This window comes from Syngnathus scovelli, chromosome 4 (genome assembly GCF_024217435.2).
Source record: "Syngnathus scovelli strain Florida chromosome 4, RoL_Ssco_1.2, whole genome shotgun sequence".
Taxonomy (NCBI): Eukaryota; Metazoa; Chordata; class Actinopteri; order Syngnathiformes; family Syngnathidae; genus Syngnathus; species Syngnathus scovelli.
Window position 1 is genome coordinate 13,942,375 of NC_090850.1, and position 13,379 is coordinate 13,955,753.

Genomic DNA, 13,379 nt, shown 5'->3' on the forward strand with positions numbered 1-13,379 from the left:
TAAAACCAAATTGCTTAAAATGTATTTATTGAGTCAATATCAACCCAATAGGGATTGAGACGTCTCACCTTGACCAAAAAGTCATTTTCCATTGAATTTCATCCTACTACTCATTGTATAAACGGATGTTGTGTGTTTAGGAATGCATATTGGTCAGGCTAACACAGTTTTAAAAAAGAAAAAGGCAGAGAACTTGCACATAAACGTCAAAATGTGTACTTGCTGAAAGGGTGGCCAATTTAGGTTCCCGTACAAAACTTTGCGCACTACGCATTGCTTGGGGATTTTTAACGCATTCTCAACAATTATTTGGTATTCTTTAGTTTCCTGCGTTGTCTTAGGTGTCACATATCGACTTATATGTTAGAAGCATTGCAGTTTATTGATTTAGCCAGGGAAGGAAACACAAATGTCCTATTCTTGTAGAGTTACAATTAACTATATTGCGGAAGCCAGATGCATGTCCGGAACATTTTGGCAAGTGCGCACGCCAGCACACGCGCAAAGGTAAACAAGCATGGATCTCCACACACCTCGCGTGACAGTCGTGGAAAAACACTTTTGCATTGATTGCCGATGATTTGCGTCATTATTCCGTCGCGGAAAATGAGGGATTTCGAGCACTGCTGCGAACGTCGGAACCAAAGGTACACCATTGCATCTACCTGTTGATCAAGTTTTGATGGATTTGCACAACACTCACTAGCTAAGCACATGAAATGGCTTGTAACCCGTCTTTTTGTAGTTTTTATTTAATCAAAGGCATTCTTTGACGACCGTTTAGTATGAAATCAAGTTTAATATTCTTTTTATCTGTTGACACTTATGTGCTCATTTGTAATTAATTGCAGTGGTTTTGTGCTCTTATTTTTGCTGAACAGCCACACAAGGAGGTTTTTTTCCCCTGCAAAATGCTGAGAACATAGTGTAAAGTTGCCGAAGAGAATTTAAGTTGAAATGTCTTCGGCAACCAAGAAAAATCCAATTGACAACTTTGTTTTTCTGGTAAGTTATGTTTTTTTCCATCATTCTCAACTTTCTTGACATTTGCATCAGATTGTCGAATGCCACGAAAAATAACAATACCTCTGTCAAAGTAAGAATACTGTGGCATCCCATGTTTTTTTTTCCTGATCCATTGTCTCATCCCTAACCAACACTAGTGTACAGTGAATGATCACGCTTTATCTCCTTCCCTGTAGACTCTGTTGGTTACTAACAGCCCATCTACCATTGCTTAAGGGTCTTATTTTGTTCTTGAAGAAATACTTATTCTGTCAAACTCAGACATCCCATGTGATTGAAGGCCGATGGGCATGGAACTCTCCGAGCTGCCCTCAGAGCCGCCTGCTTTCACTCAGCCAAATTCTAGTGGGTGGAGTGGAAGAACAAAGCAAAACTTGTTAAGAAAATAGAAGTCTTTATTATTCTTTTATTTGGCTGCGGTCCTTGTGTTCATTAAGAGTTTTTGGCTGAGTGCTCGTAGGGGTTTGTGGCTCGGGGAGTTTCATCAACTTTGTCTCTTGTTTTGTGCAACAAAACAAAGGCTGACTTGATGGAAAAACAATACTACATTAAATGTTGATTCTTTTCTTCATTCAATATACATACCCACAATGAAGGATTACAAACACTGAGTGATTTTCTTCTCTGCAGTACAACTATGTGTAAAAAAAAAAAAGAAATAGAATCAACAAAGGCCAACTGATTCAAGTTAATAAACGTAAAGAAGCAACAAACCATCAACAACATCAAATTGATTTTCATCTTTGGAGTCAAAAATGATCTTTTTGGTTCAAATCAGTTTTTCATTACATCCCTAATATGTACGTATATATCATAAAATTCTAATGACTGTTATCAATACATACAGGGATCTACTTTTTTTTTTTTTCTACAAGGATGATTAAATTAACTGAAATGGTGCAGAGTAGTGCAATAAGTGCACACCCTGAAATTACTGGTGTCTAGGTGTTGTCATCATGTGTTAACATTAGCCTTAATATAGCAGATTTAAATACACCATATGTTATTCTTTGTTTTATGTTTAGACTGACAGTAAACATCAAGCCTGAGTGGGAATAAGCAAAGGATTAAATTTGAATTTTTTTTTATATTGAATGGTGCACTCAATCTAATCGAAATTGACTCACCAATAGCATAACGGCCACTGGGCCTGCTGGCCGAAGGGAGAGAAGACAGGCTGTCTGTCATCTTGAACAAGATTCATATAACACTGTTAACCAAATTCCCAATCTTCTTTTCTGTGCCTCGGAATTCCCTTATTACATGACTGGAACAAAAGCTTTAATGGCTTCATTTGTGAAACAGGCCTCTAACTAGATGTCAAATCAGAACAGAATGCAAATTTGGTCTGCTAATTCGGACGGAGCCTCCATGGTGTCCAAATCCCTCTTAAGCTTTTTGTTGAGCACGTCTGCCAGCTTTGTGTACACAATTGCCTCCTCAAATATTCACACTGCATCATTAATGTCGACCCCCTTTCGCACTGCTCAATTCTACCAGAATAAACAGGATCACATGTGCAAAAGTTCTTCTGTATCGCAGATAATTAGCGCACGGCACAATCTGAGCAATGATGTGCCCGGGTGAAATTAAAACTTTGCAAAGCACGGGTAAATGAAGGGATTTGAATGCCGAGGGGGAAACGCGCTTATCAAATAAAGCTCGAAAAAATGTGCAGTGAATGAAATGAGCCAATCATTTTTTTCTGTGAGATGGGAGCCCTGAGGAGAATAAATAAGCAATCGTCATGTCATGCAGGGAGAACAAATGAGCATGGTACACAATTAGGCAGGGTCACATTCTGCCAGAGCTGTGAGCGTAGGATGGGCTAATGAGCTGTCCCAATGTGTGTGCGTGTGTGTGTGAGAGAGAGAGTGTGCACGTGCATGTGCGTGTGTGTATGTGATGAATCCACACAGGAACTCACAGAGGCACTAAAAATTGAAAAAGATCTTTGATGGCCCTAAACATGATGTTTTAAAAGCCGTGTTGAAAATGAACACTGGGTTTAAAAAAAATATATATATATATATATATAAATATATATATATTTTGGATTTTTGTCACTGAAACTGCCACCATCAGAAAATTCAGCCCAATGTGCAAACTAAAATCAAGGCAATTGTTGACCAGCATCCCAAAAGAGCTTGTATTTGTATGTCGTTTGTGTTACTAATCTATGAATAATTTGATTGTCACATTTGTCATCATTATTTACTTTGTTTTAATCGGTGAGTTGCTATCGCCATTCTATCTTTACAAGCTGTGGAAAACCAAACCATGGAGAAACAAACAACCCAGACTGCTATAAAAAATAGCCCTATAGTTAAGGAATGATGGACACGCCAGTCACATTAGAAGTGGAAGTAAGAATAACTGGTGCCAAACAAGATGGTCTATCACGATTTAGCATGTGGGCCATGACCGCGGGAATCAAGACATGCACTGGGCAAACAGACAAAAAGAAGAGAAGCAGGCTTTTAGTGGCGACTCATAGTTATTAACTATTCCATCACAAAAAAGAGAGACCAAGGCGTGAAAGGTTGCAGGCCAAAGCTCTTTTGCTTCAGTGCATTAAGAGCCGTGGACCAGCACTCTGACGGCGAGAGAGATTGCCTCCCCTTGAAGATGCCTACTCAAAGGAGTTTTTTCCCCTTTAATAATAGCAATCTGCTGTGAAAATCTAATCCCAAGTACCATTCCACTGAATCTAGCAAACGTCTGCTCAGGAAAGCGTGCAACATGAATATTACATTGTCTGATATACAAATAAACAACACCCCAACCCCTCTATCAATCATGGGCTGCAGTCATGGTAAGTGATGTGGAAGAGTAAACTGCTAATGAATACCGCCGAGTGAGAAATGCTCATTTTAATATGCCGTCGTGGGTACACATTGTATTACTGCTCGGAATTAAAACACTTCTTCAGGGGAGCGTGTCATCTATTTTCACGCTCCGATGTGAATGGGCACGACCCTAAAAAGGTCATCAAACGGGACCCTCTCGTAGTGCCGATCACCTGGGTGACACGGCAACAGACAAACAACCAGCCGAGCGTGAACGCCGGCCCTTAGCGAGAGTAATAGCGCCATCGTTGCCATTCAAGTCATATATGGATGCTCCCTTTAAGCCCCCTACTCGCCTCCTCACTGGCCTAATTCCCTCGTCCTCGGTGGTGGATGAGAGGGATCAGAAATCCATCCATATGCATGGCTAAATATCCGAGGAGGGGCTGTCAGGTCTCAGTCTGGCCAGCTTCTCTGAAAGGACCGCTAATGACACATAATGGAGGCACGGGGTCAAGTTCAAAGCGGTAGTACTCGGAGACCAACCGCCCCCACCCGGCATTCACAATGGGCCTTCCTGCATCAAACAAACCATCTAAATAGGAAAAAAACAATTTACCTGCAATTTTGCTGATTTCAGCCTAAATCTCACCTACTAAAAATCATTACTATTATTATTTTCAATGGATCTCTGGTGTGCTTTCAGCCCGCCGCTGCATTGCTGACTTTTATGTCCTATGAGCTTTTGAATTGAACCAGAAATCTGTGGTTTAAATATAGACAATCACAAAGGAGATCACCTGGATGTTTTCTTGTATCTGGGGAGATTGGCAGATTAGAATTTCATCAATGACAGAGAAATATTTCATATTCTTATATTATTTGTAGTTAATGTCACTTTTGACATGCTGTTCTAAACACCAAACGAGAACAAGTTTCTAAATAAAACTGTTGACCTCTGTGGCAGACAAACCAGTGACAAATATTTAGCATTCCACTTGATTCAAAACTAATTCAGACATAAAATAAAATTTTGTATTTAAGCTTCTGTTGCAAAACAAATTCTGTTTAGAGAAGCCCATTTTTTCCAGCTCTATCCAACATACTGTATTGCCCGTGGGAACAATAAAATAATAATGAATATTATAAAGTAATCATAAAAACATTTGGATTGCCAGTTTCTACTCACTGCATGTAAAAACAGGCTTCTCTTTGGCTTGCTTACTTTTGCTAAACCCCAAACCAATCTAGTGTCCGCCCCCATCTTTTTCATTTGTACCATAGCCTACTGCTAATTGTTTGTGGCTCTCGACTTGATGCAAGCTCACTCTGAGAGGATAAGAGTGGGAAGGTCACTGTTTGACGGTAGGCTGGCCCAAAGTAAACACAAGGAATGATGGGATCGAGAAACTGGTCTCAACACAAGCCCCTCATCAGTACAGTCAACACATAGCAGATTGGGTTCACATCTCTGCACCTCTGAGTTGCCTCCAGCCCCTCAGTCAGCCCATATTTCCCTCTTTTTCTATTCTAGAAGATTCCAGGTAGAAGTGTAATGCAAGCAAGTTGCAGGTAGCAGAAAGCTGGCTTACATTTGAGTCTTGCTGCCAAGAACTAACTGTGAGAGTTGTCCTTCAACATATGACCCTCACTTCAGTACTGCGAGACAAGTCATAATTTATTGAGTAGGTTTGGATCCGTGTTTAAAATGGTTTACGTTTCTGCAGGAATATGTGAACTGCATATTTGATTGGATGTGTGTGGCCAAGGAGAGGCTACCATTGGTGAGTTATGGAAAGTCAGCAAACTCTTCAACTGCAGTAGAATATTGTCAGAGTCAAGAGGGAGGGTGTAAAGCTCTCTCATCTGCTTTTTTTTTTTTTTTAAATCAAATAATGGTTTAAGAGAATGTTTGACTTACAATTGTCTCATTTTGATTTCAGTCCCCCAACAGTAATTTGTAATTTTTTTTGCGTTTAAAGACATTTGGAAGCATCTGTTTTTATTTTGGAAAATAATGACCCAACCAGTAAATAGTTTAAAAAAGGTCATATACAACGTCAGTCCGCCTCATGTGATAGTGCTTCATTGTTGTTTTGTTGTTATTTTCATCACTAAACATTAACTAATAAACAACGATAATCAGTTAATGGACAGTATATAGGGGAAAGGTTTTATAACACACTAAATAACATGTTTCGGATTATTCGTGTCATCGATGGAATAATCGATAAAATCATTGACTCAAGTGACGACCAATCATGGCTCACCTGTGGGCTGAGTTTGGTCATGTGACATTCTCAAGGTGAGTCAGGATTGGTTCTTGCTGAATCCAAACTTCAAGTTGCATGCAAAATTTTACCTAGCAGGGTGCTGAACCTCAGCCTCTGGAGCTCATGAAAGGAAAATGAAGTAGAATAGAACTTGTCACGATCACTAAAGAACTACTAAAATGAGAAAAATACTGAGCACTCGGCATTGGAGTCTGAACATGTCGGTCATCCCAACAACCAGAATAATGCTGCCATACCGATGAGATATCGCACATAGATTACGTTTGTTTAGTTTCTCATTCTTATAAGCGGCACCTAAAAATAACCTCAAGTCACTTCTGTGTGTAATGCACTTTCCTTCGATGACATTCACAACTATAATTCCAGTCTCTTTACCGCCTTAGTATGATGTAGTGAATTATAGATGTGATTAAAATCTGCTCAGCGTGTTAGTGGCCACCCCATTGTGTCACTGGTTTCTCCGGCTTTAGCGCCCCAGCCAATTTCTGCTTGTCAGGGAGTGTGTGCGGGCATGTGTGTGTATGTGTGCTCGTCCGCCATCTCAATGACCTTTCCACAAGCCTGGGGAGCACGCAATGCAGAGGAGAGGCAATAAAAGTAATGAAAGAAGCAAAGGCAATTAAAGTGGTGTGTGCAAGGGTAGCGTGGCGGAGATGAGCCTAACTGGAGGCAGCCTTGCAATGCACTACAGCACCAGATCCCCCATAATCCCTCTGTGATCGCACAGCAACCCTGGTGTGCTCCCAGTCTGATCATCCTCTTGCAGCATTCACCGTTCTAATCCCAGCAAAAGGACAGACGTCCGCTGCTGGTGAGCGCACACGCACACGCACGTGAATGTGGAAAGCTACTACGTAAATAAGAAAATACATTCAGGCACATATAAACTTACACATGCATACATTTACTGAAGCCCTTAAGACAAACAAATATCCACTTGCAATTGCAGCATGCAACGTATAGCACAATAAACTAAGGAAATTATGAAAAATTAAATCAAAGTTTGAACTTTTACAAGCATGTTTGAAAATAGGAACATAAACTCCATATATTCATTCAGTTATAAAATGCATTGCACACAAAGTAAATAAAATCAAAACGGCACCACCAGTTGGTCACTTTTCCGTCACAGACAATGCTCTCCTTGCAGATCTATATGAGACAACTAAAATATCAGAAACATCTTTTCAGTATGGAGCAGAGCATTCACACAACACTGCAAATTATATCCAACAATAAACCGAGTTGAACCGACGTCAATTCAAAATTGATCTTTGTAAAGGCATTTGATGAATTTGATTGTGTCACCATCAATTCCCCCATCTTCTTGAGGTGTTCGACAGTCACGTTCCAACTGTGGCAGAGATTTAAAACACACAGGTGGGCAGATGAGAGATAGCCCATAATACGCATGAAAAAAAATCAAATTGGGATTAAGGAGATTAATTTCAGATGGTAATTGAGAGAATAACTTTTTCCATCAGTTTTATCAAACTTTCTCAAAAGATGTCAAGTGTGATGGAATTGAATTTGCCAAATAGACGAAGGGCTGGTAAATTGCTGTGCTTCTAACTTTTGTCCCTTTGGTTGCTGTTTAATCAGAGATCACCGCATTTCACCACTTTTGAAGATATGACTCATTTTGCTTGTTTCCTCTGGGCTTAAAAAATAATTACTAATTTTGAAGCATAAATCCACACTGAAACTAATTCAATATGCTGGCATGGCTGGGGGGTGACACTTAGTGGTGTGCAAATAGTGAGAGCTTGCTTCAATCACAAGACAAGCGTATGGAATGATCCTCTTTTAACGACGAGAACATGACCATGGCAATTTCACTCGTTTCACCCTCAACACCCCAAGATTCTCATTTTGCAGGCCAGTTTGAGTAAAAGCAGCAGATGGGGAAAAGCAACAAACCAATCCGGATTTAGGAATTTTGTAATTAAATGTTTTGGGAAAGAGAATAATAATTCCTTACTTATCCTGAATGAACTAGACATTTTGAAAATCAGTCAAAACATTTAGGAGGGAAAGAGGAACTAATGCACAATATGTCTTCATGTGAAGATTTACTTTTAGGAAAAAATGTATGAAAAAATGGCACCCATGTTCTGAATAGTTAAATCCCTGCAATTTTCAAATCGAATGGGAAATGCGGATGTCGTGCAAAGGTATGCCCAACATTCAACATTTAAGACAAACAAAAATCAAGTTTGTCCTAAACTCAAGCTGTTCGTCCTGCCAAAAAACCCTTGCAAACTAAGGGTGCAATCATTCAAATGCGTACGGCCGTAATGTAGCCAATAGAAAAGGAAAATATTTGATTCCTGATAAGATTCAAGTGGATAAAAGCAGCGCCGGTGTGTTTACAGAGCAGTACACTGAGACACTTGTTCGGATCAATATATTGATGCTTAGTAATAGGCGCTAAATGACTCATGTTAGAGACTGCTGTGTGGCAAGCCTTCGCACTGCTCTGAAATCCCTTTCAGAATATCGTCGGCCACTTTTTATGAAAAAATATATCAAACACAATCAAACTTCCTTTGTGTTAGATTCAAGTACCCATTGCTTTTCAGACAAGGAGCGGGTTCTCCTGGCATGGCCATTGGCCAAGCCATTTCTTTCTTTACGGACATTTTATTAAGGAAGTGTTGGCAAGGAGGACCAGTTTGTCATTGTTGATATTGCAGGACTCCTTTTTGTGACTGATTTCATTAGCCCTTGGATCATTCAGAAGCTCCAAAAATGCAAAATATTTTTACATGATTGAAAGTGTCTACAATGAAAGTTAAAGCATTATAATAAAATGGCAATATCACTGTATAATATTGTCGTGCGAATGAAGCCACTTGACTGAGGCTACGGGGAAGACGTACTCCTCCATTGACAAGTGAGGAAGAGTAACAGCTAATCAATAGCTCATGAATTTACTGTGCACACCCCTTACCAGGGTAATCAATATTCCGGGCAATTAGAATCCCCTATCTGCATGGCTGCGGGGACCTCAAACACCCAATTTAGTCCTTAGCCTATCACTTAATGACTAAATTCTCCCTAATGTCTATTGGCAGATGGTGTGTGGTCATCCACGGGCCCCAGTGGATGAATGAACCTTTGCTAAGGTGCTGGTGAAGATCCTTCTGTCCCACTTTGGTTGGTAAGTTAAACACCGGATTGTGTATTGAAAATGATTCACCCATTGATCAGCTGGCCCACACACATATGTATGCCAAGAGGAGAGAAAGTTACAATTTTCTTGGGATTTTTTTACGTCTACATTTGTAGCTGCCTCTACATCTTGACAGGCTCTCTTTGCCCTGGACAACATTTTAGCTCTAAAATAGTTAACTGTCTGTGCTGCAGCCAGCCAACGGTCATGGATCATTTAGTCCCAGGCTGCATGGAAATTATGAAGTATATAAAAAGTTGACACAAGACAGTCAAAGGTTCAAACCTTACCGCATACAAAATATACACAGTGGATATAAGTCTACACAACCAGGTTTTTTTTCTCCTACTAAAATTGTGACCTATAACTCATAAAACTCAACGGAATATTTTTTTTATGCCCTGAGAGGGGAAATAACAAAAATAGTGTTCTACTGTAGAACATCTCAAATGTATTCAGGGATAATCAGAGGTACTTTATGTCATATGTTGGCTGACTCTCATTTAAGATAAGTTTGACTGGTAGTAATTCTGAATTCTGATCACTGCCACATCTCAGTTAGGGGGGTGTGCACACTTGTGCAACCACATTATTTTAGTCATTTACTATAAACTATTACCAAAACCTAGCATTTGAACAGTGGTGAGTGTAAACATTTGGGTGCTAGTAGACTGAACACTTGCACTTAAGCAAGGTATCTCAGGTATCTTTGCTCAGGTGTACAACATGCTGAGCTAAATTCGTCTCTGTTGACTGTGTGTGTGTGTTTATTGTGCTGGGCCTTCATGCAGAGTGCAGTATTAAGGGATTATTTAAGTATTTTATAATAAATTAATCATTCAAAAAGTGTTGTACTCTTTGTTAAAAAAAAGTAGACTCAAAAGCATCCCCTAAAACCTCCATCTGTCGTTTTTTCCCACCCTTGTCTCTGTCACTGTTTTGAAAAAAGAGGCCCCAAATGAAACCCGTAACTAAAATGACTAAAAACTCAATGACCCGAAATAAACAAAGCAAACGACTTCAATACAGCATTGCCAAAAAAAAGAAAGTTGCATTTCTCAGAAAATACCAGGCGTTCTACTTGAACTAAATATATTACAAGTGAAAATTCACATGCTGGTTCTGCATAATATACTATGTATGTGGCTGTGAGGCCTTCAAAAGTGCTTCACCACATGGAGACCAAATTGAGGGCTCCCGCTGATTCTCCGTTATGGTGAGACATCTTCATTACACACTTTTCTTATGTTTGAATGCCGTCTCTGGTCTATAATAGCTTTATTCATACAGAGTGTATGAAAGGCGGCTGACCCGCTGTGCGCCGTGGCTTTGAGGAGCATACAGAGCTGGTTCCAACAGTTTGCACATGCTCTGCTAATCTCCTCCTGACCATCCAGTCAGACATATATGTTTATTTTATGACTGGACAAAAATACTCCTTTGATAAAATTGACAGCCTTACTTTCTTGGAGGATGGGCACCGTATAGTCCCACTTCATATTCACGCCGGAGGGAGGAGGGACGACCAGCATGCGCACATGCACTCGCGTACGCATTTCATATTCAAGTCCTACCTATCTACCCACCATCACACACTGTCGCTTTCCTGTCACAAGGCCATGAAAAAGGCCCGAGGGCAAGTGCGGATGGGCTCCTAGAGCTTCACTGAAGGGCAGAACGGGCACCTCACTGCCTCCCTTCACCCTTCAGCTATCTCCCCACCTGCTACACAGAACTCACCCAACCTGCCTGGCCCTAATTTGGCTTTGCACCAACACTGACATTCTCTACTGAGCACAGCAGAAAAATGGAAGGATAGAACAGCTTGGTGACAGGTGCCACCGCCAAAGTGCGCAGGCCTTCCTCACAGTTGTTAACTATTCAATTAAGTCGCGCATCATATTGAGCGTGTGCCAGCACCTAATTACCCGTGGGACCTTGCCTGTGAATATAGTGTGTGTGTGTGGATGACAGCTTTCACAGCAGCTTACTGTTGTTAGTAAGGAGAACTTTAACATCCACATCGAATATATCAGTGTGAAAGTGTGTGCGCGTTTGCCAGTCTCCTCTCACCATTTCCATCTGCCGGCACAAATAAACACTTCATGAACAGAAGCTGCCTTATTTCTCTCGGTAAAATATGAGTGTGGGCATTAGATGAAAATAAAAACACTACCAATTCGGCATGTTTGAAAATGACTCCCGACATGTGGCCTCTTCATCTCACGCCATTAAAATAACGATGTGCCAGCGAGAGCTCAGCTTCGGCAGTGCCGCCGCTGACACCCATCAAGACAAATCTATATTTCATGGCCACTCACAGATGTATAAATAGCCAAATGAGGTGCGCTAAACATCTATAAAATGGCACTAAAAGGTTGCCAGAAGATGGCGAGTGTCATGAGCCAGCCACGTCGGTAATCAATCTGGTCTGGGAGGAAAACTGAGGAACGTTGAGCAGAGGAGTGAGCTGCATGGCCCGGCGAAGAGGCGAGAAGCAAGCGTCACAACGGGTAGCCAGTAAATCACACGTGCAGGGCACGCTCGCCCCACTGACACGCAACCACTTCAGGTGACATCGGGCCTGATGGATCGCTACGGTACACTCCATTAAGGCAAACGGGAACGACAGGCACTGACATAACAAACAATTAGTCACTGCTCAGGGGAGCGACTTAACATGCCTGGCCTGGCAGGAGATGGGCACTTGCACTGGCACCGAGGAACATTATTTGTGACAACAGCCGGTATGTAAATGTAATAAGAAAGTGAGGTCCAACCCAAGAGTTGAATTGGTAAATCTTACTTAATGCTCAGGTTTTATTTACATAGAGTGCTGAATATAAAACATCTGCACACCTATGTTCAAATGCTAGCTTTTTGTGTTATGAAAAAAAAAAAACCCAGACCAAAGTAAATCGTCTCAAAACATCAACAGGGAACAAATCTTAAGTTTTCATCATGCTATATGATGCGGGCAGGGCATACATTTTTTGTGTTTTGTAATTTCTTCTTAACAAAGCATTCTCAGTTTTATGGTTTACCAAGGTCTACAAAAATAGGGAGGCAGCGACCTACAAAAAAAGTCTTATGGAGCAAATTGCTAAACAGTTTTTGTCTTTCTATAGAAGTTATTTGAACAAATTCCTCGTCTTCAACTGCTGGTTGCCTCATCTAAAGTTTTTTTCAATTCGTCACATGCAGTTGCCACAGTGATGCACTTATGCAAACAAAAATGAAAATCTGAGATGCTTGGAATACTTTGCACACACACCCCAGGCCTGGCAAAAACATGTGGGAGCTGGTGTCACATGATTTGTATTGCTTGCTTCCGTGTGGCTCGTATTTTCCGTTTTTGCTTGATTATTAATGTTCGTTTGATGTGTTTATGATTTTTGTCTCCTGTGTTTTTCCTCCAACCCTAAGTACTTAGTTGGAATGTTTTTGTCACATTGTTGCTATTTATTTATTTTCCATTACGGTTAATTGTTGTTCGAAGGTTCTAGTTGCTATCGATTTCATTCTCACATATTCCATTTACTCAACCTTGGAGTTTTTAACAGTTTAGATTATACATACGTCTGACTATGTGGATCAGTATAACCAGATGTTCAGAATAACCTTTACCATAATAAACATATTTTATAATTATCCCATCCAGCAAATTGCCAGAGTGGCTCTACATGGATACTTATGCACTTATGCAACATAGAGGGTACTAGAGTTCAGACAGCCAGGACCTTTACGGAAGTGTAAACGTAGCGCAAGAGTGTGTGAGAGGATTAATACAAAATAAAAAAATAAAAAGAGCTTTTGTACACTTGATATCGAGGTTTAGCGTCACACAGGAGAAGAAAGACGAGATTTGTCTACAGCTGAGCCGAGAATGAGTGTGGAAGTCTTTATGGAGCAAGAACCCACGCTTCAAGTTATAGATAGACAAAAGTTATAGATAGACAAAAGTTGCCTTCCCTGTTGTGATCCATCAAAAGACAGACACTTTATCCTTTAGCATGACTACACTCCATCAATGTCCTTTTTGTCTGAAAGTGCAAAATAAATCCACAGCTCTATAAATATTTGCTCAACAAGCTT

At 40.5% G+C, this 13,379-nt stretch overlaps 1 long non-coding RNA gene across 1 annotated transcript in view; it reads left to right on the top strand.

The window, feature by feature from the left end:
* The first annotated feature begins 239 nt into the window (after positions 1-239).
* The window catches only part of LOC125967501 (uncharacterized), a 76,516-nt gene continuing 63,376 nt past the window's right edge, over positions 240-13,379 (top strand). The window contains exons 1-3 of the long non-coding RNA XR_007480751.2: positions 240-647; positions 882-1,005; positions 9,187-9,272. This is a non-coding gene — a long non-coding RNA (uncharacterized lncRNA). The remainder of the gene's footprint in view (positions 648-881; positions 1,006-9,186; positions 9,273-13,379) is intronic.